General features: G+C 46.8%; 1 protein-coding gene across 2 annotated transcripts in view; it reads right to left on the reverse strand.

The window, feature by feature from the left end:
- Syn3 (synapsin III) overlaps positions 1–20,733 on the reverse strand; it is a 439,566-nt gene extending 418,833 nt beyond the window's left edge. The window contains exon 1 of one of the 2 annotated variants that reach the window (XM_028883656.2): positions 20,623–20,733. The gene's annotated coding sequence lies outside the window, so the exon portion shown is untranslated. Of the gene's footprint in view, positions 1–13,552; positions 13,885–20,622 lie in introns of those variants that run through there. The other variant, XM_028883658.2, reaches the window with a different exon arrangement.
- Positions 20,734–24,108: the final 3,375 nt, after the last annotated feature.

Raw genomic sequence — 24,108 nt, forward strand, 5'->3', positions numbered from 1 at the left:
AAGCATGGCTAAAAAGCATCCCAATGAATGGGTCCAAGTGGAGCTCCTGACATCCTGCCTCACCCCTTCTTCTCCAGCTCCACCTCAGTAATGACCCTACTCAGTCACACAGGCTGGCAATTCAAGGATCTGCATGCTTCTCCCCTCCCCTCCTCCATGCAGCCACCACCAACCTAAAACAGTCAGATTCATTTGCTTCTTTCAACCCCACAGTCACAGTCCCTAGACAGATGCAACTCTTCTGTGGCCTCTGTCACTCTCCACCTGACAGTCTGTAAGTCTTTCTGACTCTTTTCATGCCCTGCCCCCACCAAGTGGAATTTGAAGTCCTTTCAAACACTTTAGGAGCTAACATGATCGGAACCTCTCCTTGATCATTTTCCACACCAAAAAAAAAGCCTTTATTTATTTATTTTTTTTTGTTGTTGTTGTTGTTTCTCTAATAAGGGAAGTTCCCTCATAGTTTGAAGTGAAATGTCCTCCATAGGAACAGAGGTTGAATGTTTGGTCCTCAGCTGATGACATTATTTTGAGAGGTTCTGGAGGAGACAGATGCCTAGCTGGAGGAAGTCCATGATGAGGGGATATATCCTTGGGGACTGTATCTTGTCCTGGGCTTCTCTCTCTTCTTCTCTGCTTCCTGGCTGCAATGTTGTGAGCTACTGGGTTCCACCATGCCTTTTCCATGCTGATGGAACGAAAGCTCTGGAACCCTGGGTCAAGTCTCCTCTCACACCGTTTCTGTCAGGCCTTTGATCACAGCGACACAAATGTCCCAATGACCTAAACACTCCCACTAGGAGAGATGTTTAGTCTTACTGTACTGTACCCTCGGGGCTCTGTACTGGCCATTTCTCGTACACTTCTTCCCCAGTTCCTCCTTGCCACACATATCCTACCTCTATTATCAATTTCTCAGAGTTCTCTAATCAGTCTGATCGGTCCTTGTACTGCTCTTCCAGCACCCATTGCTGCCTCCAACAATGCAACTACGCAGTATTTCCCATTAGGCACTTCCAGAAAAAAAGCTGAGATCTCTGTTCTCACTGCCTTGCCTAGAATCTGGCACACAGAGCCCACACATAATTACACAGGGCTTAAGTCTGTTGGAGGAGTTTAGGTCTGTGGGTGTTCGTAAGCTATCTGTGTCCCCCTGGGGAAGGGCAGGGGAGGAGATGTCTGTGCAGTACAGAACCCCCACACTGTGACACTCCTACTCCATGGCTGTTTTCCTGGGGGATTGTCATGGCTTGAGCACCGTTAGTCCCCACCAAAACCTGTGGTGAAGAGTAATTCCTCCCTGGGCAGTGTTGGTAGGTAGAGCCTAATAGGCCCTTGGGACAGAAACTTCATGAATGGATTAATCCTGTCCCTCATGAATGAGTAGGTCCTCACTCATGCAGGACTGAGTTAGCTTTTGAAAGAGCAGGCTGTTAAAATCAGCTCTTGTATCTATCTTGTCTTCAGGCACTTGTACCCCACTCTCCTGATGTGTGATGGCATCCACCATGCTTGGAGGTACCATGAGGTTCTCACCAGGTACAGCAATCTCATCTTGAACTTTTCTGTCTCCAATACAGTGAGCTAAATAAATCTCTTTTTTTTCTTTTTTCTTTTTTTTCTTTTGCTTTTTCGAGACAGGGTTTCTCTGTGTAGCTTTGTGCCTTTCCTGGAACTCACTTGGTAGCCCAGGCTGGCCTCGAACTCACAGAGATCTGCCTGGCTCTGCCTCCCGATTAAAGGCGTGCGCCCCCCCCCCCCTTAAATCTCGTTTCTTTACAAATGATCCAGTCTGAGGATTCTGCTACAACATCAGAAAGCTGACTAAAGCAAGACAACTTGGCAGACTGATTTGCCCAAGGTCACTTAGCTCAGTAGGACAAGCTAGACAAGAGCACAGGTCTCGAGCCCTTACCAAACGTGTTTATATGCCTCCAAAATCACCCTAGCTAACACACAAGGATGTCATGAACACTCGCTAGCCATTGTACCCTCTCCCAACAGGGAGCATTATCTCTGAATCACCCAATAGCACCCACCACGTGGCTAGTTATGAACTCAGAGACTGATCCAAAGACAAGCACTCTCCCACTAATTCCCACCCAATCCCACGGGGCAAACAGGGTCACTGACCTCATTTAGAGATGAAGAAACTGAGGCTCAGGGGACTTAGTAACTTGCAGAAGATCTCGTACCAGTAAGTTTGCCATTTCTCTGTTCTCCTCTATGTCAGGATGTAGACTTTCAACCACTGAGACACCCTGGCTGTCTGCCCTCCCCTCCCATCCCCTCTTCTGGTGTCACATGCCGACAGGGTGCTCGTTGGTAACCGCTAAGATGCAGCACTCTCTCAGCACTGCATTGTCCTTCACCTTGGAAAGCCCAAATCTGGGAACTGGACCAAGAATGGTTGTGTCAGATGCAACTTCAGGGACACACTCCCATCTTGCAGGCTGGCAGCCTTTCTGCTACTGAAGAAGAGATGTGGGCGAGGCGTGCGCAGGTGCGCATGCATGTGTTAAGGAAAACTGGGCGACTACCACCACAGGTTCATGATAAGGATGATGAAAGTGTTGATAAAAGCAAACAAGAGCAGCTAATGGTTAGATAGTGCTAGATCCTGTTCAAGTCTCTCTTGTGTATCAAACCCATTAGTCCTACCAGTTACAAAGAAGCAGAACATGCAACTTGGGCACAAAGACTATTTTGAAGTTAACTAATTAAGATCAGATGAAGAGCTCTCCACCCTACTGTTTGCCTAAAACCAGGGCGCCCATTTTTCCATGTCTCTGTCCACCAGGAAGTACATGAGTTAATTCCTAGAGACAACTTTGAACCTTTACCACCGACCATCCCACAGACACAACAGGAATTTACCTGATAAACTTTTCCTCATTAGCCTGTTTTTCTATTAGTTCTCCATGCATTTACCGCCTGATAAGCTCAGTTCTTTTCCTCTGTGCCATCAGTTCTCTGAACATTTCTGCTCTTTTGTTTAGATGTTCCAGGGTTCAGGGTCCATTTGCCCTTCAGAGTTGCTCAGGTTCACATTCAAGAGCTTGTGCTTTACCAGACAGTTGTATCCCGTTGTTCCACTGTGAGTTGGAAATGCAGAGAAGACACCCGACCTACTGCACACCACAATTCAGCAATGCTGTGCACCGCAGGGTACTGGATGCTTCCTCTGTGATCACATGACTACCTGGACCACTGGCTGCAGCAGTCCAGCATCACAAAAAAAGGATCACAACACATACTGCTCACTTGGAAAGAAGGAAAACCTTCAGAATTTGAAGCACCCTACTGAAAGAGTGTCACATTTGCACCAGAAAGTGAAATGGCCTCAAGCTGAACCATCTAAAGTTGACAAGCCAGTGCCTGTATTCACTGCATGCCTTAGAAACTGTACTTCTTTTGATAGTCTTTCCTTTGTTATTCTAAATCACAGCATCCCAGCCAAGACCCTAAGATGACAGAGGACAGGGACACTTTAACAGTTTCTCATGTTGTGGTGACCCCCCAACCATAAAATTATCTCGATGGTACTTCCTAACTGTAATTTTGCTACTGTTGTGAATCATAATGTGAATATCTGATACTCAGGCTATCTAATATATGATCCACAAAGGGGTCATGACTGTGGGAACCACTGACATAGGGAAACAGGTTTTCCCTTTTCTACAGTAATTCATTATTAGTGTTGATTTACATGTGGAATAAACTGAGGCCCAGAAAGGGAGAGCTACTTGTCCAGTGGCCACAGCCCTAGGGATTGGCCACGGGAGATGGTTTGGCTCCTGACTATAAGCCCCGCCCCTTCCTGCTCCACCCTCTGGGCAAACCTTCCTATAAGCCCCCACCAGCTTCTTTTCTACCAGCAAAGGAAGGGCTCTCCTGAAGAACACATGCAAATCTTTGTTTCCTAGTCTTAATTGCCAGAGCCAAACACAGAAAAGAGCTTAATTTTCCTGACTTTGTTTATTTTGCTTTCTAATAAAACTAGTCATACTATATTAGTAATAACGTTTACTGAAATTATTTTTAATTGTCTCACTATGCAAAAAGTGCTTAGTTAAGTACCTCTTGTGTATTCTCATATACTCCTAGCAATCAGATGGAGAAGGTTCTACCTTCCTGATTTTATCTTGAGGCAACCAAGTCCTAGAAAGAATTGTAATTTAACCAAGGAAACACAGCCACCTCATAACTCAACCAGGCTGCTGGGATCCCAACGTCTAGTTTGGTCCATTTACCAGTTGATCTTCTTCTTCCTCAGAAACAGCTCGCCCTGGAGGTCAGGGGAGGAGTTTCCTGAACCTCTAACCTTACAGGGGAGGGGGTGGAGCTGGAAAACCACTAGCAGATGCATACTGCAGTAAGGGAATGTGTAAACGAAAGGCAAGAAATAAGGAGGGGAAACAGATTAAAATAATATGGGAGTTAAAAACATGATCAAAATATACTATATGAAAAAAATTCAATTAAAAAGAAAAGAACATGGGGGCAATTCTGTGCCCTACTGAATCTCCTCTCACGGTGGACTCACTGCCTCTAGACACCTGCTCCTGCAGTGACTGCCCTACCCCTGAAGTGGCTGAGCCACGCAGAAACTGTGACACACAGGGCAAATGACACGGACCGGGCAGAGTATATGGAATCCTGGCATCAGACTCCCACCAGCAGCAGTATTGTCCCTGGTGGGGAAGGCAGGGGCTTTTCTCAGGGGGTGGGCTGCCTGACAGCCGTTCCCTGGCTTATGCAGTAACGACCATTCTGATGTAAGCCCTTGCCAAAATGCTGGAGGTGGGCTCAGCTTCCTCCCACCAGCTCTCCTTTATGTCCATTTAGTATTCTTTTCTTTTTAATGAAATAACATTTTCATTAACTTATTGAGAATTTCAGATACACGTACGATGTGTTTTGATCATATTCACCCTCCGCTCCTTCCCCTAACCTCTTCCAGATCCACCTACACCTTTTTACCTCCTCCCAACCTCATGCTCTTATTTTTTAATCCACCAGGTCCATTGTGTGCTGTCCAAATAACTCATAGGTATGGGACCACCCACTAGAATGTGGTCTACCTACCAGGGGCCACATCCTTTAAGAAAACTGATTCTCCTCCCAGAGATGCCATCAGCTGTCAATAGCTCTTCAGTTATGGGTGGAGGCTCCTGAGCTCCTCCCACTCCAAGCTAGTATGTTGACTGGCTTCATTTTGTGCAGGTCACTGCAACTGTGGTGAGTTCATGAGTCAATAGTCCTGCCACATCCAGAAGATCCTGTTTAGCTCTGGTCTTCCCTGATCTCTGGCTCTTACAATTGTTTAGTCCCCTCTTCTCCAATAAGAGAGGGGAGATGTAGATGTAGATGTAGATAGAGATAGAGATGTCCCATTTATGGCTGAGCACTTCTTCTCTGCACTTAGAGCACTTGTGAGTTTCTGTGTTAACAACTATTGACTGCAAACAGAAACTTCTCTGATGAGGTCTGAGAGCTATTCTGGTCTATATGTATAGAATTACAAATTTAAATGGCAGTTTGATGCTATGTCTATTTAGCCAAATAACAGTAATAGGTTCATCCCTGGGGCCAGCAACAGAAATACAAATAGTTAAGAAATGGTTTTAAGTGCTCATCCTTAGCCTTCGGGGAAACGTAGATTAAAACTACCCTGGGATTTCATCTTACCTGAGTCAGAATGGATAGGAACAGAACTCTTGTCTCATGCACTGTTGGTGAGAGTGTAATCAGTGTACCCACTGTGAAATCAGTGTGACAGCCTCAAAAACTAGACCCAGCTGTATCACATCTGGGCATATGCCTAAAGGAATCTGCTTCCTAATACAGAGACACATGCCCATCCATGTTCACAGGTGCTTTTATTCACAACAGATAGGACATGAAAATAGCTTAGGTGGCCATCAACTTATGAATTGTTAAAAGAATATGGTGCATTTACACACAATAGAATTTTATTCATCTATAAGGAAAAACGAAATTTGCAGATAAATGAATAAAACTGGAAAACACTGTAGTGAATGATTTGAGAAATCCAGAAAGACATCTTTAGATATTTTTTTTGAATCTTCAGATTTTTGAGTTTAAACTGGAATATCTGTATAATCCAGGAACTAAGAAAGAGACCATTGGTGGACAAGGGGAAGAAAGATCTTAAGGGGGAGGGGTAGTAAAACCTTGGGAGATATGAAGGGGTGCTGTGCAGTGATTCTTTTTTTTCCTAGATAAAACCATTCATCTTGGAGGGGAACTCATTAAGACATAGAATGTTCTAAATAGAGGTGAAACACGTCCGACAAAGAAGCTTATTAAGTTCAGGAAGTAGGCAAGTCAAAGTCTTCAGGAAGTCCCTGAAACTGATTCACTGGACCTCCCTTCTCATACACACATAAGCAGTAAGGACTGCTGAGATGCTCGGATAAGCTGAGCAGCCTAGAGGAAATGACATGGAGACCAGCCACGCTTCCTGGAAGAAGCAGAGACTGGCAAAGCGAGGGGCTCAAACTGTTTGGACTGCTTGGCAACAGTCCCTAATCGGTTGAGATTTCTACGGAGTTTGGTAGTACTCTCCTGGTTTCCAGCTTCTGTGAGCTGTCATCCATGTTGGTGATATTTGTTGTCTTTGGAGTCATTTCTGATCCTGTAAGTACCTTCAATAAATTCATCGGTTCACCAAGTTGGACACTGGTGTTATCCATACTGCGGTCTGCGTTGGGTCCGTCTGGGATTCGTAGGTATTTCAGCATGTCTCCCCAGGATTAGTGTCACAAAACAAAGGGAAAGGTGGGAATAATGGGGAGGAAGGTTTAAACTGTCTTTCTCTCTTAATCATAGAAGTTCTTCTCTCATCCTTTCTCTTAGCATCTGGACTGCTTAGAGATGAACTCCTCTAAGGATACAGGGAATCAAGCTCTTGGGGCCTTAGAGATCTTGTAGGGAGGAAAACTTGGCATGACACAATACCCCAGGGCCATGACACCAGGTCCTGATATAGCAGCATGCTGTGTGCTCAACTGGTTTCAACCTACATGGCCTCCAGTACCTCCTGAAGCCTCATAAAGAGAAGAAAAGACCTAAATGAGCTCATTACTCCTTGACAGACAATGTGTCCATATTCCATCATTTGCTTTTCAGTGGCTGGAGCCAAATTGGTATGGTTGATAAGAAAGGGTTTTGCCAGAGGAGTGTATCCTGGATGGAATTAGTTCATTGAAAATGACACACTGGGGACCTTTTTACAGAAGGTTGAACAGCCCCACACTACACAACTTTAACACCATAGCACTTGGTGGTGTTCTTTCAAACCTCACTGGTTATTTTGTTATTAACTCGACAAGAAAGAACAAAAATATAAGGTTTCAATCCATGGGCTAATGTCAAAAAAGAACAGAACTTATGATCCCCAAACCTCCTTTATTATGGAAATAGTCCCCGCATGGGAAAACAAAAAATAACATAAAACAGTGGTGGTCCTTGGTAACTATTTCCTTACTCCCTGGGGCATGGTTGTTCCCCCCATCCTCTAAGGATGGTCCTCCACCAAGGCCAGCGCAATGCACACAGAACTCTGGATCACTATCCCTTCTCCTCTGCTTCTTGGTCTCATTGCTTTGGGACAGCTCTTAATCTTTCTGTGCTTCCGTTTGCCCATCATCCAAGAGGGAGAATAATTCTAGCTTACTCCCGGGTTTTTGGCAAGAGTTAGACCATCCCATACAAACTATTCTGGGCTGACAGGCTGTGAGGAAGAAACATGGAGGCATGGCTCTGCACCCTCGGTGAGTAGGTAGGACAATGTGTGAACAGGAGATGTCTGAGTCTGTCAGGCACTTCAGGGGAGGCTGGAAGTGGTACCAGGCAGTGTTCTGCCAACCTCTGCACACACCGCATGCCGCTAGCTCCTTCATCATGGCAGGGAGTCTTTCTCAAACTCCCTTATCATGTGAGACTCTGAAGGCATAAGAGGCATTCTGCACTCCTGCTTAGAACATTTTACCACGGCAAGTCAGTGTCCATAACTGAGGAGCTGATGAATTGTTCCCATTGCTTCATACACATTGCTCTGGTTTGAATGTGAAATGTTCCGGGGAGGGTTAAATTAATTCAGGCCGATTGGACTGAATCTGAAATCAACTAAAAGATAAGCTGTGGGGGCACACCTGTGAGGGGTTGCCTTGATCAGGTTCTTTGTGGCAGGAAGACCAAGCCTAAATGTGGGTAGTACCTTCCAACGGCAGTCCAGATACAAGGAGGTCAGAGGGGAAAGCTTTGTTCTCGGGCTTGCTGCCCTTATGTCCCACCAGCAGTTCACCTACCCTGTTTGCAATATTCATCTATTCTGTTACTTCTGCTGCCACTACTCCTGTCCATTATTTCCAGCTTCTCTGGCCTTTCAGTTTAGACTAAAGTCCAGTGTCTCCCCAGGAATCCTCCAGACCTTCAGTACCAGGGGGTGACTGCTGAGACAGCCAGCCTCTTGGACTGAGCAGCTACAAGGCTCTCAGACTCTCCAGTGTGAAGAGAGCCCATGTTGGACTCCCTAGCACATATGTAAGCCAACCAAAGAAATAAATCCCCCTTTGATAGATATTTATTCTATCAGTTCTGTTCCTTTAGAGAATCATAATTAATACACATCCCCATAGGCTCATGTTTTGAATGTTTATTTCCCAGCTGGTGTTGCTATTTCAGGAGGCTGGGGAATCTTTAGGAAGTGGGGCCTAGTTAGCTGAAGTAGGTCACGAGGGGTGAGCTTGGAAGGATACGCCCACTCCTGGTTCTGCCCTAGCATTCTGGTTCCTGGTCTGCTGTGACGGGTAGCCTCCTCCACTCATTCCTAGTGTCACGATGGACCGAAACCCTCGAAAACTAGGAGCTGAAAGAAACCGCTTGTCTTGTAAGTTCTTCTTGGCAGATATTCTGGTCACAGATGACACAAAAGTAACTGACAGTCACATGTTCAAGAAAACACTGGAGTCCAAGAGATCTGATAAATACCAAAAGCCTGGGCTCAGTCTGTAAAGCGCTCGCTGCATAAGCATGAAGACCCAGGTTCAGAGCCCAGCATCCATGGAAAAGGCACAGCAGTACACATTTGTAACCCTCAGGTCCTGATCTGTTAGCTCCAGTTCCAGTGATACCTTCCTTGTCCCAAACAGTAAGGTAGAGCTGGAGGGATGGTTCAGAGGTTAAGAGGACAGCTGCTCTTCCAGAGAACCCAAGTTTGGTTCCTAGCACCTATGCCAGGCCGCTCACAACTACCCATAATCCCAGCTTTAAGAGATATGATGTCCTTTTTAGCCTTTGGAGACATGGACACACACACACACACACACACTACTGACAATAAGAAAAATAAACAACTGAAAACAAACAGGAAAACTAAAAGGTATAGATTTGAACAGATATTTTACCAAACATGATACAGGTGGATGTACTGGCTGGTTTTGTGTGTCAAAAACTTGACACAAACTAGAGTCATCAGAGAGGAAGGTCTCAGTTGAGGAAATGCCTCCTTGAAATCCAGCTGTAAGACATTTTTTTTCAATTAGTAATCAATGGGAGAGGGCCCAGCCCATTGTGGGTGGTGCCATCCTGGGCTGGTGGTCCTGGGTTCTGTAAGACAGCAGGCTGAACAAGCCAGGGGAAGGAAGCCAGTAAGCAGAACCTTCCATGGCCTCTGCATCAGCTCCTGCCTCCAGGATCCTGCCCTGTTTGAGTCCCTGTCCTGACTTCCTTCAGTGATAAACAGCACAGGTAAGAACTCCTCAAATATTTGTTGAATGGATAAATGAATAAATCTAAGAGATGAACATTCAGTCATAAAATTTTCAATTCTGCTGTTATGATTTAGCTTTGTATCAGTCCTTCAAGGTAGATCTGAATAATTTAGAATAATTAATTTGGCTCCTGGCACTTGAAAACTGTAGTATTCAGTCTGACATCTTCCTGTGGCCTGCTGGAGCAGAAATGGGATCCAGGAGAGATCAAGGCTTTCTTAGAGTATCACTCTGATGCTTCCCCTGAGGAAGCTACCCAGAGGTACTGCCCCCATGAACAAGAGAGATGCCCCTGCAATACCTTTCTAAGGAGGATTAGCAGCTGGTTCTGGGCATCCTACAAGTTCTCAGTGAGTCTTCTTGGTAAGGCCTACAAGTGAGGGAAACCAAACACAGAGTACAAGCGACACACTCAGTGTCACACAAAGGAAGGTAACACCTGCTGCATCTTGAACTCAGGTGTTTGTAGCCTGCAGCCCCATACTCCACCCACTTGGGGTTTTGGAAGCAATGTTTACTCAGGAGAGTAAACATCAGAGGAGCGAAGCAGGATGTGCCAACTCTTAAAAAGAAGAACCAACCTGGATACACAGGTGGCCTGGTTCTCTCTAAAACTTCTCAAAGACTGGCATCATCAAGTCTGATAGCGCAAGATGCTGATGACCACAAACATTTAAGTGAGCATCTGCTCTGTAACAGGTCCTGGGCTGGGGTTTCCCCAGATACCGTCATTTGATTTTCAAGATTGTCAGAAACACTTTCTGCAAGCATGCAGGTGCTGGAGCTGTTTATACACAGAGAATGACATAAACCTGCAAGCAAAGATGCCCAGGAACTCCCTACTCCCAGCCCTGCTGGCTCATTGCTGACAGTTACCTTGAAGACAAAACAGTATGCCGCCCAGGCAAATCCATGCAGACTTTGCTTTTCTACTTCTTTTAGGCTGGGTCAGTATCTTGGACACTGGTTAGCACAGGCATTGCTATTCGAGGTTACAAACACACACAAAAACTTTGTATAATGCATGTTTTTGTGACAAAAATGTTTTTCAAAGGTACGTTTGACTGTATAGTTCTTCATTTCATACTATGGCCTTGTAACCTAAAGAATAAGATTGATGCTGCTGAACCCTTTTTTAGTCTTACTGATGAAAACCCAAGAAATCTGAGGTCTAAAAGGAAAGTTGAAGGCTATAGGGTTCTGTTCATTGCCAGAAATTCTGTCCATTTTGAGTAGAAAGAGCATGCAAGGTGGACGTTCCCCTGTAGGACAGCTCTGTCAGCATCCTGCCCCTCTATCTGCTGGCTCTCCTTTACTTCTACCCGCTCCTGGGAGCTGTGTTCTCTGGTCCTGTAGAATAATGGCAATGCTTCTTTCCTATGATAACCTTTTTCATATCTGGGGCTGCTATCAGGATGGTGCTTTTTTAATAACACAGTGACTGGGCAAAGAGTCAAGTGTGTGTACTTTTTAATGTCTACTTGATGTGTTTTAGGTCTGGCTATACATCTCTGGTCATACAAGGTATTGACGCTTGCCTCCTCATTAGACAGTGCCAGCAACTAATTCTGTCCAACATTTTGGAAGCTATACTCTGGGAACAAATGGCTTAGTTGGAAAGACAAAGAACAGAAAACATGTGTGACAAGAGCTGGTACAGTCACATGGAGTACGGACCAGCCACACGTATGGGGAACATGTCTCAGTCCACCCATGAGGAAAGACTGCTCACCTGGGAGGCAGAGCCCACATGAAACACAGCTTGTTTCCTGAGCCTACTCCAGGACGAGAACCTGGCCCTGCATTATGGCTGCTCACTGCTCACTGTGGCGAGTGACTTCACAGACACCTGCCACAATGCCAAGCCTGTGCATCTACTCTAGTCTTCAAAGTACTAAAGGACCTGGAAGCAAACTAACTTCAGTTTCACCTCAAACTCCTCAACTGAAAAAAAAAAAAAAAAAAAAAAAAAAAAAAAAAAAACACAAAACCTCGCCTAAGAAGAACAGCACAACTTGAAGGACCTAAGACAAAAAGACATGGTCCCCATGTCTTACCATCTATGGACTAACCAAGTGGCATGGGGCACATCATCTAACTTGTCTGAACTGCATTTTCTCAGCTATAGGTTGAGGGGCATGGTCTGTGGAACATGAGGTTTCCTTTCAGATTCAGGGTACTGTAATCTTCTGTAGTTATCTCAGGCAGTAAACCAGACAAGCCACAGTTATGGGGCTGGGCTGACCTATATCAAAGTTGGGGTGCGGCTTCTAGAACAAAGAACAAGGTATAAGCAAAGGCGACAAGGCTGCCATCTCCAGCCCCCTTCCCTCTGCAACTTGCTGCCATGTCAGGGTGTCTCCTGGGCAGGTTTGATGATCAGCCTTATTAATCACTAAGTGGATGGAAGGTCTTGGGCATGTCACTCCACTTCTGACAGCCTCGACTTTCCACATCTGTGCAGAGGAGTTCATTCACCCATTCCCAGGAATGGGAGAAAAACACAGTGATTAACTACTGTGACTCCCCTCTCACCCAGGAGACACAGTGCACGACCTTTGTCCAAACATGGTCTACCATCAACCTCAGCTCACACTCTCATTCTGCAGCTCACCCTCTCTACAGCACAAGCCCCTGGAGCTAGAAGCTCAAAAACCCATTCCTCCTGCCCACTCCCACCTCTGTGACGGACAGACAAAAGGACCGAGGCTCAGAAAACACTGTTGACTTAGGTCAAAGACATCAGCAAAGCCTGGCCGAGAACACGGGGTGGCAGACACCAAGGGCTGCACAAGACACAGTGAGAACCCTTTGTAGGTTCCCGTCTCCTTAAAGAAATTGGAACCCCTCTCTTCTATGACCGCATTCTGAAAAGTCGCTGAACTTTTTACTTCTGCATGGGGAGGGGGTGCACCAGAGAGTTGGTGTCATAGTGTGTGCATGGGATGAAGGAATGTCTTGAAGTGCCAATGAGATGAAAGAAAGGCAGAGTTTTGAGCCAGCAGCAGTTCCCAGCTGCTCCCCACACGTATGCCCACATCTGCTCTTCTCAGTTCACCCGCTGAAACAGACATGTACACACTGGAAGCCTTTCAGGACAGATAGGGAGGGGTTTCAGGCTGCGGCAACAATCTAACAACCCAAGAAAACCATCACAACTGTGCTATCCACAATATAAAAGGAATTGAGGCATTTTCTACCCTCTGACAGCCCAGCCTGAACAGCCAGAGAGTACTCCAAATTCATTCAGCCACATTGGTAACTCAGAGGTCAGGGACCTGAAGGATCTTGGCAAACAAGATAAAAATCTCTGAGTGCATTCAGCAAATGTCTGGAGAAATCTTACTCCGTAGTCTGCTGGGGCAGAGCACTAAGGAGGGAGCACAGACAATATAAGGAAGGGCTTGCTTTAAAGGTGGCTCCTTGGCACACCAGCTCCCTCCCATCCTGGCTTGATTCCCCAAGCAAAGCCTTTATCTTTAGGGAGCATTGGACAGAAAGCTAGACCAAGAACAAGCCTGACCCCAGCTCCTCCAGGGCGCAGGGCCCTCCCAGTGTCTGCCAGAACCACGTGAACTTTGGCTAATAGACCCAGAAAGGGAGATCAGTCTTCCTGAGATCTCACTGCAGGCCAGTGGCAGCCACTGGCCAGAGCTCGTCCTGACCCCTAGCCTGGGGCTGTTTCTTCCCTCTACCCAGATGCATTCCCCTCCCTCCCAGGCCCACTCCCTCCTCCAGGTCCTTGGGCTCACCTCCTAGTTCTGAGGATCCTGCCAGGCTGAACAATGCTCAGAAGCAGATGGCTGTTAAAACAATTCACTGGGGGCATGTGAAGCCGTGCCCATCCCAGGTGGCAAGGAGAGGCTACAGCCCCGCAAAGGGGCTCTCTTTCATCTAGAGAACAACTCCTCCTCTTCCTCCTCCTCCCACTCCTCCTCCCCCTCCTAGGTCCTCCTCTGTAGTACTACTGGAACATGTGCTCTACTTGGGAGGGAGGCAGGAGGGAGTGTGGCTTTTATTGGAAAGCAAATGCCAACAGTGTGCAGAACTCTGCTGTATCTTCACACTTAGGAGAGGAGGAATGAGAGAGAGAGAGAGAGAGAGAGAGAGAGAGAGAGAGAGAGAGAGAGAGAGAGATGATTAACCCCTGTGTTCCAGCTCTGTTTCTCAGTGAAGCCAGAGAAACAATACACTTAACCAATGGAGTGCCGGCCCCAGGCATTACATCACCAGCGAGCCCCCTCATTGGCTAATAATTCCTAAAAGGCAAAATCCTATCTTTAGATGCTTAACCCCTTCCTACTTAGCAAATCAAAAAGAATTTGGCTTATACCAGTGTTTCCTAAACTCGTTTTCATCTGATTCCTCTGAAGAGCTTTCTAAACACGTAGTTTGTAGTACTATGCCTCAAATTATCTACACCACAACCTCCCGAGGGTGTGCGGCTATTTTAACAGTATAAAGAATAGAGGGCCCAGTGCACTTAGAACCCTTCCTTGCTAAGGGAAGTGATACTTCTCTGAGCACATATAACATACCCAACACTTACTGTCTCTTCTCATTCATGTCCTACCCCAGGCAGTGGACATTATTGGCCATCTTTCACAAGTAAGGTTCAGCCAGGCCTCCTGACTCAGGTCTGCTATTCCAGCTACTCGGGAGGCTGAGGCTGGAGGATCACAAGTTCAAGACTAGTTTGAGCTACAGAGTAAGTCCAAGACCAACCTCAGCAACAGAGTGAGGTTGTGTCTCTCCAAATAAGAAGTTTAAAAAGCGGGCTACAGATGGGCTCTACAACAGAGCAGCAGCCTACCCTGCATACGGCTCTGGGGTCAGTCACTTGCACTGGATAAAAGAGATCCTAAGTCACTTGCCCAAGAGCTGGGGGTCACTTTGAAGGCCAGGCTGTGGGTGCCTCATGAATTTCCCATTTTTTTTTTCTTTTTTTTTTTGAGACCAGGTCTCACTGCATAGGCTTGGCTGTCCTAGAACTTGCCATGTCGACCAGGCTAGCCTTGAACTCACAGAGATCTACCTGCCTCTAGCTTGAATGTAGGGATTAAAGGCATGCACCAGTATACCCAGCATGAAGTTCCCACTTAAAGTTAAACCAGGCCATTTGATTAGCAGTTTGTGTTTGTCTTGCGTGGTATGCAAGATTACAGAAAATATTGATACAGTTGTTGAGCGTGAGAAGAATTGAGGACTTTAGAGAGAAGTGAATTCTTTTTGTTTTGTTTTGTTTGTTTGTTTGTTTGTTTGTTTGTTTTTCGAGACAGGGTTTCTCTGTGTAGCTTTGCGCCTTTTCCTGGAACTCACTTGGTAGCCCAGGCTGGCCTTGAACTCACAGAGATCCGCCTGGCTCTGCCTCCCGAGTGCTGGGATTAAAGGCATGCGCCACCACCGCCCGGCTTGAGAGAAGTGAATTCTAAGACACGTGTATTCAGAGGCAGCCATCCATCCTGGAAATCACATTCTCTCTCAAGTTCATTCCTTCTGCTTCTACTGTAAAAACCTGAGCCTCATCCTCCTGTGCTCTAGGAAGCGCTCTCCTCCTGCCACACCTGGGAGAGAGGGCCTTGCTGGGTACTTCTCAGGTCCCTGTGTTTGGGAGTTGCACTTGCTTGTTTACTGAATAAGCTTGATGAGATTAGAGCTGTGTCTGCCTTTTCCACCCACACATGCCCAGACCAGTGCCTGCCAGATATGAATACTCAGTCATGGCTGACAGGGAGAGAGGGACCAGTGGAAGAGGCTTTTGTTGGAGCTCTAAATGGCATCACGGTGTTGGAATGAGGAAGGCAGAGGGAGGGGAGCCTGAGAGACCCACAGGAGTTAACAGTCTAGTCTTGGGTATATGGATTGATGTGGGAGGTGAAATTTTGGACCACAGTATCTTCTTCATAGGGCAGCCATGGGCATCCCATGAAATAATGGCCCAGGATCTCATGCTTTCCTCCACACCCTTTGCCACAAGAACACATCTGCTTCATAATTGACATCTGAGAGCTGAAAACTGCCCTTTCCATGCCATCACTTGCTAGATCCAGACCCACACCAAACACATGATCCTCGTGGATAAATGATGCATTTGGGTAGTCCAGCCCTACACAGTCTGTCCACTGTCAAAATGCCCATACCATCCACCTAATCATTTTACAAATTGAAGTGAATTTTACATAGTGCACAGCTAAGCTCTTTGAAGTGCATGACTGAGTGGCATTTAGCACCTTCACACTGTAGACAACCACTCTCTCTGTCTCATTCTAAGGTCTCACCATTGCTCCAAAGGGAACCATTTAGCTATCTGCTCTCAGGCTCCACTCCTGCTTCTCCTCAGCCTGTGACAAATGCTGATTCCTTCCAGGATTTACATATATGGGTAATGGCATTGTGCAGCATTTGGCTTTTTATGCCCACACTCTGTGTGTGTGCAAGCATCTGCTTGTACACTCGCCCACTAGTGCACGTACAGAGGCCATAGGTCAACGGCGCAATGTCTTTCTCTATGACTTCCCACCTTATTTTTTGAGACAGGCCCTCACTGAGCCTGAAGCTCATTGTTTCTGATAGGCTGCCTAGCCAGCAAGCTCCTGGTCTCTACCCGCTAGTGCTGGGTTACAGGTGCATGCCACCACACTCAGCCATTTTACATGGGTGTAGGAGATCTCCTCAGCTCCTCACGCTTATACAGAGACCACCTCACCCACCAAGCCATATCCCCAGCCCTATGTCTGTCCTCATTTATTTATATTTTTGTAACTTTTACAAGGTCCATTCATAGTGTGGCATGCATTATTAGTACTTTGGTTGTTTCGTGACTAATAGTTTATTGTGTGCACATGTCACATTTTGTTCATCCATTCACCCTGTGATAGACATCATTCATCCATTCAATCCTAAACCATAAGCCTGACACTCACCTCTGACTCTTCTCTTTTCTGTACACCTCCAATCTAGTGTAGCCCCAAATCCTATCCATTCTGTGCCCAAAATACAGTTCAAATCTGTTTGCTCTTTCCCTCAGCTTACACAAGACATCCGTATCTCACTCACCTAACTTCTAGCTGGTGTCAGTACTTCATTATCCTCTCTAGTAGTAGCTGCTGGGACATTTTTAAACATAAGCTAGGTCATCTATTCATTTTACTATAGTAACTGGGCCCCTTTCTTTACAGAGTTTACCTCCTTGAGGCAAGGCAAAAAAAAAAAATCAACAAACACATAGCATTATATCAGGTCATTACTCAGGTTTAAACCCCTCACTGACTTCACTGCACTTTGGGTAAAATCTGAGCTCAGCATGCCTCCAAGGCTTAGCAACTTCAAATGCATCTCAAGTGGCTTGAAGCACCCCTTGAGTTATGTTTCCGCCACATTGGGCTGCGTTCCTCCACTTCATGGTCCCTAGGCAAGCTATTCTTTCTGCTTCCTGATCTTAGCATTTCTGAGTACTGGGTATCAACATAAATAGTACACACACACACACACACACACACACACACACACACACACACACAGAGTGACCTTCCATGGTGATCCTGTGAAGCAAATCCACCATTCATTTTATTCTTCAAGAAATGTGCGCTGGGATGCGGGCATAGCTCAGTGGTAGGGTGTGTGGTTAGCATGGATGAATCCCTGGGTTCAGTCTTCATACCCCCAACTATCCACACATACATGTAATGAAGATATATATGCTTAACACAGCTGGGCCCTGGGATAAAACATCTTTCTGTTCCCTGCAGCCTGTGGTGTAGTGATGAAGGCCAACACAGGGAAGAGAATAAAAATTAAAAGTGCTGTTAAGGGAGAGGAAAGGGCAGGTATCTGCTTCACATAAGACAGTCTTTCCAAGGAGGCTGCACTGAACTACAAAGCATGAAGAATCACTCAAGCAAAGAGCCCGATTTTCCTCTCTCATCTCCTGACTGTCTGGCCTTCAACATTTTCTTTTGAAGGGTTCAAGTATGCAATGCCTATCACCCCCTCTCCCTCAGCAGACAGAGCTGTACCTCCCTGCCTGGGATAGCCCCTGCTGTGTGGAAGGCTCTCCAAACAGACTGATTGGAGTCCTAAGTGGTTGAATCAATAGTGACTCATCAATGAAAGCATTTCCTGAAGTTTAATGAGTGACATGCTGTGACAGATACTGTCACTGTTATCCTAATAGGGACTCTATTAGGCTTGAGAAACACTGAGATGACTGAAAATCGAGAATGAAAGTGTGTAACTTTGGGTACTGTGGGACAACCAGGAGAGGATACACATACAAAGCAAGCACTCAGCAGGAGTCCACAGTCACTGGGGACACTGGGATACTAGCAGAGGTGCCTCATAGTAATAAAAACTCAAGCCCAACATTTACTTTCACAGGCAGTAAAGAAAGTCAAACGTCAGAGCAACACTTTCTAAGTGACCTCTATGTATAAGGCTGGCCCAAAGCCATCGAGTGACACAGAGAATCGATGCCATGGGGAAAGTCTCATGGTCTCCTCCAAGACCAAGATGCTTGTTACTCCCTAATTCCAGCAGCCAAGGGTGTTGACTGCTCGTAGCTCACGTGTAAGCCCCTATTTAGAAACTCTTTGGTGAAAGGAACAACTAAAGCTGTGCTCCCTTCTTGGGAGCACTCTGCACCCACTGGCTGGTCAGTCAAAAGCCTCAGTGGATGGCTTGAGCCCCCCATTTCTCCTTCATTCAGTCTGCCTGTGCCTGGTTCTATTACCCCAGCTGTGTACCCACTCAACAGTAAAGCAACTAACTTCTCAAGGACTCAAGGACCCTTCTACACAGAAATCTTAGCATCTGTTCCTGGTCCACTCCTGTTGCTGTGATAAAATCACAAAGCAACTTAGGGAAGAAAGGGTTTATTTTAGCTCATAAGTCCAGACTACAGCCCATTTTGGGGGGCACGTCAAGGTGGCAGGAGCTTAAGGGAGCTAGTCAAGCCACAGGCAAGGCAGAGAAAGAATAAATGCATGCCTACTGTTCAGCTCAATTCTGCCACACTTTACACAGTCCAGAACTGAATCCCAGAGAAGAGCACTGCCCACCATGGGATGAGTCTGCCCACCAACCTACTTACTGATAAAGACAATGCCCAACAGACATGCTCACAGGCCAATCAGATCTAGACAATCAATCCTTCATTGAGACTTTCTTCCCAGGTAATTCTGGTTGTGGCAAATTAACAATTAAAAGTTACTAGCATAACATCTCTGACCTTTCAACCAAAGAACCTTGCCTGTGACAACTTAGGCAACAACGATGTCCTCTCTCTCTCTCTCTCTCTCTCTCCCTCACACACACACACACACACACACACACACACACACACACACACACACATGAGGAGGGGGGAAAGTTCAAATGCCGATAATGTCTTCAAGGCAAATAGATAAATAAAGCGGCCCTATGGTCTCTCACTTCCTGTGAGTCTTTCTTGCTGCTACTATGCCAGCCTCTATATGGCTTTGCCTCCAACAATAGCCCCTGGGCCTTGGCAGATAGAAAGGCAAGCCCAGGTAAGGCAGAGTCTGTACATCGGACCCAGAGATCAGAAGGAGAGCACAGGTACTCTATGTAAACCCCCCCCCAAGGGCAATCACTGATGACAAGATAGAGGTCGCAACCTCCAAAACCAATATACAATGGCATGCAAGTTCAGAAGCAAGCATCACATGGCAGATCTCCCTGCCTGAATCCATGCCCAGAAGCAGGTGCAGGGCTCCTGGCCAGTCAGCCTTAAGGGGCTAGAGTCTTTGTAGCCAAGTTGCTCGAACAAACAGCATTTTATAACTTACCAGGTAGTGGATGCCAGTCCCCAACACTGCCCACGGAACCCGCAAAGTAGCCCGGGACCGACTGAATTCTTTCCCAGCCTCCTACATCTGAGGACAAACTTGTAAGGCTGCATCTTCAGACTTGTGCACACTTCAAGAAGCCCTTCCACCTCGCAGTTTATTTCCCACCCACAAGTCCCGGTCCTACTGAGTAATCTGCTGTTTGATTAGCTGAGGTTCTGGCCTCCTTCGCTTCTTTTATCTGCACATAAGAAAATCTACCTGAAATTCGTGCGGTCCCTGACGCCCCCGCCTCCACAGTTTTCAGGCTGGCAAATTCCAGTCTCTGCAAGTCTGCACTGAATAGCGACCTCCGAGCCTTCCTGGCCGCATCACGATCTACGCATCTAGTGCCCCACGCACTACACCACACTGCAACCCCTCCTCTCATCCCTGTAAGCCCCCATGAACTCCTGAGACTCCCTTCAGGCAGCTAGAGCTGAGCACAATGTTTGGCACTCAGCCAAGTAAGTCGTGAATAAATAACCGGGACGCTCTGTCAGTATTCGTCTCTATTCCTAGCCTGGCCAAGGGAAACCCTCCGAGGTTTCTTCCTGTGCCCCAGGATAGCTGAAAATAGGAGATTGCACGACAGATCTGAGCCCCAGACCCAAGGCAACAGGTCGTGAGGGATCTGCAGACATAAGGCAGGTGGTGGAATCCAACGCTGAGCACCGGCATCTGTAGCGGATCTCAGCTTCCCCAGGAGACATTTGGATGTTGGGTGGAAACCTCAGAAGCCATAGCCTTGCGAGCTCCGGGCTCTGGTGCCACACCGGGACTGGAGCCAGGGCCCGGCAGCAGCAGCCTGGGAAGGGAGGGTGGCGCTCCGGGCCCATGGCTCACCCGCATCCCGCCAAACGGAAAGGGAGCTTATGGGGACACAGCACCACGGGAGGACGCCCCAGCGGCTCGGACTCGGGGTGGATGCTCCCTATGGCCAGAAACCCTGCAAAGTCGACTTTGCTGTGGCTTACCGTGCCAGCTACGGTGGCCGGTGGGTACCTCGGACCGGCGCCGCCAGCTACAAGATCCGCGGACGCGCTGCAGCCGGGGCGCTCTGCCTCTGCCCCGCACAGTGCGCGAGCGCCTCCGCCGGGCCGCCAGGCTTCCCCGCGCTGCGGAGCCCATTGGCTGGGGCAACAAGGCTCCGCACCCGGGCCCGCCCCTCCCGCCGCTCCTCCCCCTTCCCATCGGCTTTCCCTCGCCAGCCAGGTACGGAAAGTTGCTGCAGCAAGCAAGCCCTGCTCTTGCTGGCCCCCAGTGGCCAAATGAGGCGATCTTTCTCCATCCCAGGAGGGGTGAGATGCCCCTCAGGGAGTGCGAATAGTGCAGTTCAGTATCCTAGGGAGGCAGCTTTGAGAAAGTCACCTGACCTCCCTGGGCCTCAGGAGGAACTGCCGAGAGGCCAGGCAGTCACTTGTCAGCAAATGTCACAGGTCACAAGCACAAGGAACAGAAGGGAGCTAGGCCCTTACTTAGCGTGGTTAGTTGCACACAAGTACACCAACAAAAGACAACGTCAGATTGCTGTAAGCTGAGAGGGGTGTGTAGTAAGAACACAAAAGGGATGTCACTATATGCCAGGACGGCCTACGGAGGCGATTGGTGAGATGTGAATTAATATTATTAGGTTAAAAGTAATTCCAGATAGAAAAGGCAACCAGGGAAATCTCAGTCCTCCAAACTGGCACAGACTGGGAGAGCATTTGGCAGGTTTTTGAGTCCTGTGTCATTTCTATGCCTCAGTTTCCTTCAGGAGGTCAAAGCAGAACTCCCCAAGACTCCTCTCGCCTGCAATATTTTGTTTGTTTTTAGAAACACGGTCTCACTCTGTAGTTCTGGCAGACCTGGAGCTTGCTGTGTAAACCAGGCTGGCCTCTAACTCACAGAGATCTACCTGCCCCTGTCTCTGAGAGCTTTAAAGGCATGTGCCACTGCACTCAGCTCTAACTGTATTATCTAGACCTATAGCTTAATTATGTTTTAAAAGATTACTGGTGCTCAAGATGCATAGGAAAATGCTGTGGAAAAATAGAAGGGGAATTCTTTTCTTTTGACTTTTATTATTAAGAAATTTTCTATTCATTTTACATACCAACCACTGATCCCCCTCTCCTCCCTACTCCCACCCCCCAGCCTTTCTCCCCAACTCAGTCCCCCATTCCCACCTCCTCCCTGGCAAGGTCTCCCATGGGGAGTCATCAGAGCCTGGTACATTCATTTGAGACAGGTTCAGGCCCCTCTCCCTGCACCAAGGCTGCACAAGGTGTCCCACCATAGGCACTGGTCTCCAAAAAGCCCGCTCATGCACCAGGGACGAATCCTGATCCCACTGCCTGGGGGCCTCCTAACCAGTTCAAGTTAAACAACTGTCTTGCCTATCCAGAGGGCCTAGTCCAGTCCCACGGGGGTCCACAGCTATTGGTCCACAGTTCATGTGTTCCCACTAGTTTGGCTGGCGTCTCTGTACATTTTCCCATCATAATCTCAATGCCCTTTGCTCACAGATTCCCTCCTCTCTCTCATCCATTGGACTCCTGGAGCTCGGCCTGGTACCAGGCCTTGGATCTCTACATCTGCTTCCATCACTCACTGGATGAAGGCTCTGTGATGACAGTTAGTGTATTCACCAATCTGATCACCTGAGTAGGCCAGTTCAGGTACCCTCTCGAAGACTGCCAGTAGTGAAGGGAGATTCTTGACTGGATAGGTAAATTTAAAGAACCTTACATGTCTAAAGAGACAAGGAGTGGGGTAGAGCTTTAGATGAGAAGCAAGGCAAATTACTGCACAAATATTCATGTTTTATTGCACTATAAATAAGAAAAGGTGAAAATTAGATGCAGGAGAATGTGATGGTTTTCACTGAAAATTTAATGTGTGGTAGCCAGTATTGGGTAGCTATCAACAAGGGTTTTACATTAATGATATTCTTCCATTATGCATTGGAGGTCAATGGCACCTAGCATTATTTATTTTTATGTAATAAACTCAAATAATGAAAAGGGCTTGAAAACATAGTCACCCTCAGAAGAGGCAATCCCTTTGCCCCTACTATCTTTACTTGAGATGGTGTTTAAATTTGGAGAAACAGCATACAATTTCATAAATCACTGGGTTTTGTCTTGGGGGATGTATAAGGACTTGGGAGACAGAAGATGCTAAGTCATTAAGTAATGCTTCTGAACCTTTGTCAGCAGCAAAATGAGCAGTAGCTAAAAAATTGCTTTCTAGAAAAATGCCTGTTATTTTTACTTCTATATATTTAAAAATGTTTTCTTGTTTTTAATTATATGTATGTACGTGTGGGTTCAGGCACATGAATGCATATGCCAGCAGAGGCCAGAGTCAGGGGAGTCCCTGGAGCTGGAGTTACGGGTTGCTATAAGCCACTCCACTTGGGTGCTGAAAACTGAACTCAGGACCTCTGCAAGAGCAATACATGTTCTTAACCACTGAGGCGTATCTCCCATCCCTGTACCTCCACATCTTGAGGGGAGGGCTAATTTTCACCTTGTGAAAGCCTGGCAACCCCTCAGGCTAGAACCCTCACAGATTGTTTCACCTACCATTCACCCCCCCCCCCAATCCTTGGAGCATAATGGTAGCTCAATCTATTGGATGCTTATCCCTGAGACTTTGCCTCCCCAGAAAAAGTGGCAAAAGGAGGCAAGAGACAAGATAGGACATGGCTCGGGTGATGGGGACAGCAAGAGCATGGTAAAGAGACTGGACTTCATAGTCATGAATCACAGTGGCCCCTTGATTTCTGACTGTCTCTCAAGTTTCATCCTTCTGGCCACCCCTGTCCCTCACCCTTCCATTTTTCCTCTGTGAATCTCCATCTCTGCTACACTTTCTTACATGAGTCACCCAGTTATTTCTGTTGCTTTGAACCAAGACCCTGATGGATTCAGGAAGGAAAAATTGCCTCATAGAACAGCAAAGGAACAGTTTAGCACACAAATCTGCATGCAAGCAAATGCCTACATGGTGACAGGTGTACACATTCCTTCATTACTCCATAAGAAATCACACCCCACAAGGTGGTGATAGTAGTAGCGTTTGAAAATGATATTTATATTTGAAAAGATCCCAGATACACTATTCTTAGCAGGTCTAAAAAAAAAAGTGAGCAAGTTTTTATTATAACAAGCTATCCTAGACATAAGCCCTCTCCTGTAAAGTTTATAGCTTGCAAGTATTTCACATTTCATATGCCCAGATTGTAATTGACAGAGCTGTGGATGGGCCTGGGTCCTAACTCAGAACAGTTCAGGATTTACTGGGCTATAGCTTGGATTTGCTTGCCGGCAAGGGTAGAATTGTTCTGTTGTCTGTGCATGGGGATATATTTTAAGGTGATTGGAAAGTTTTATTTTTCAATATTTCCTTCTAGCCACTTGAAATGATGCTTAAGATCCATATAATTAAAGATGAATTGTGGGATAGGCGGGTGG

Source organism: Peromyscus leucopus, chromosome 18, assembly GCF_004664715.2.
Source record: "Peromyscus leucopus breed LL Stock chromosome 18, UCI_PerLeu_2.1, whole genome shotgun sequence".
Classification (NCBI taxonomy): Eukaryota; Metazoa; Chordata; class Mammalia; order Rodentia; family Cricetidae; genus Peromyscus; species Peromyscus leucopus.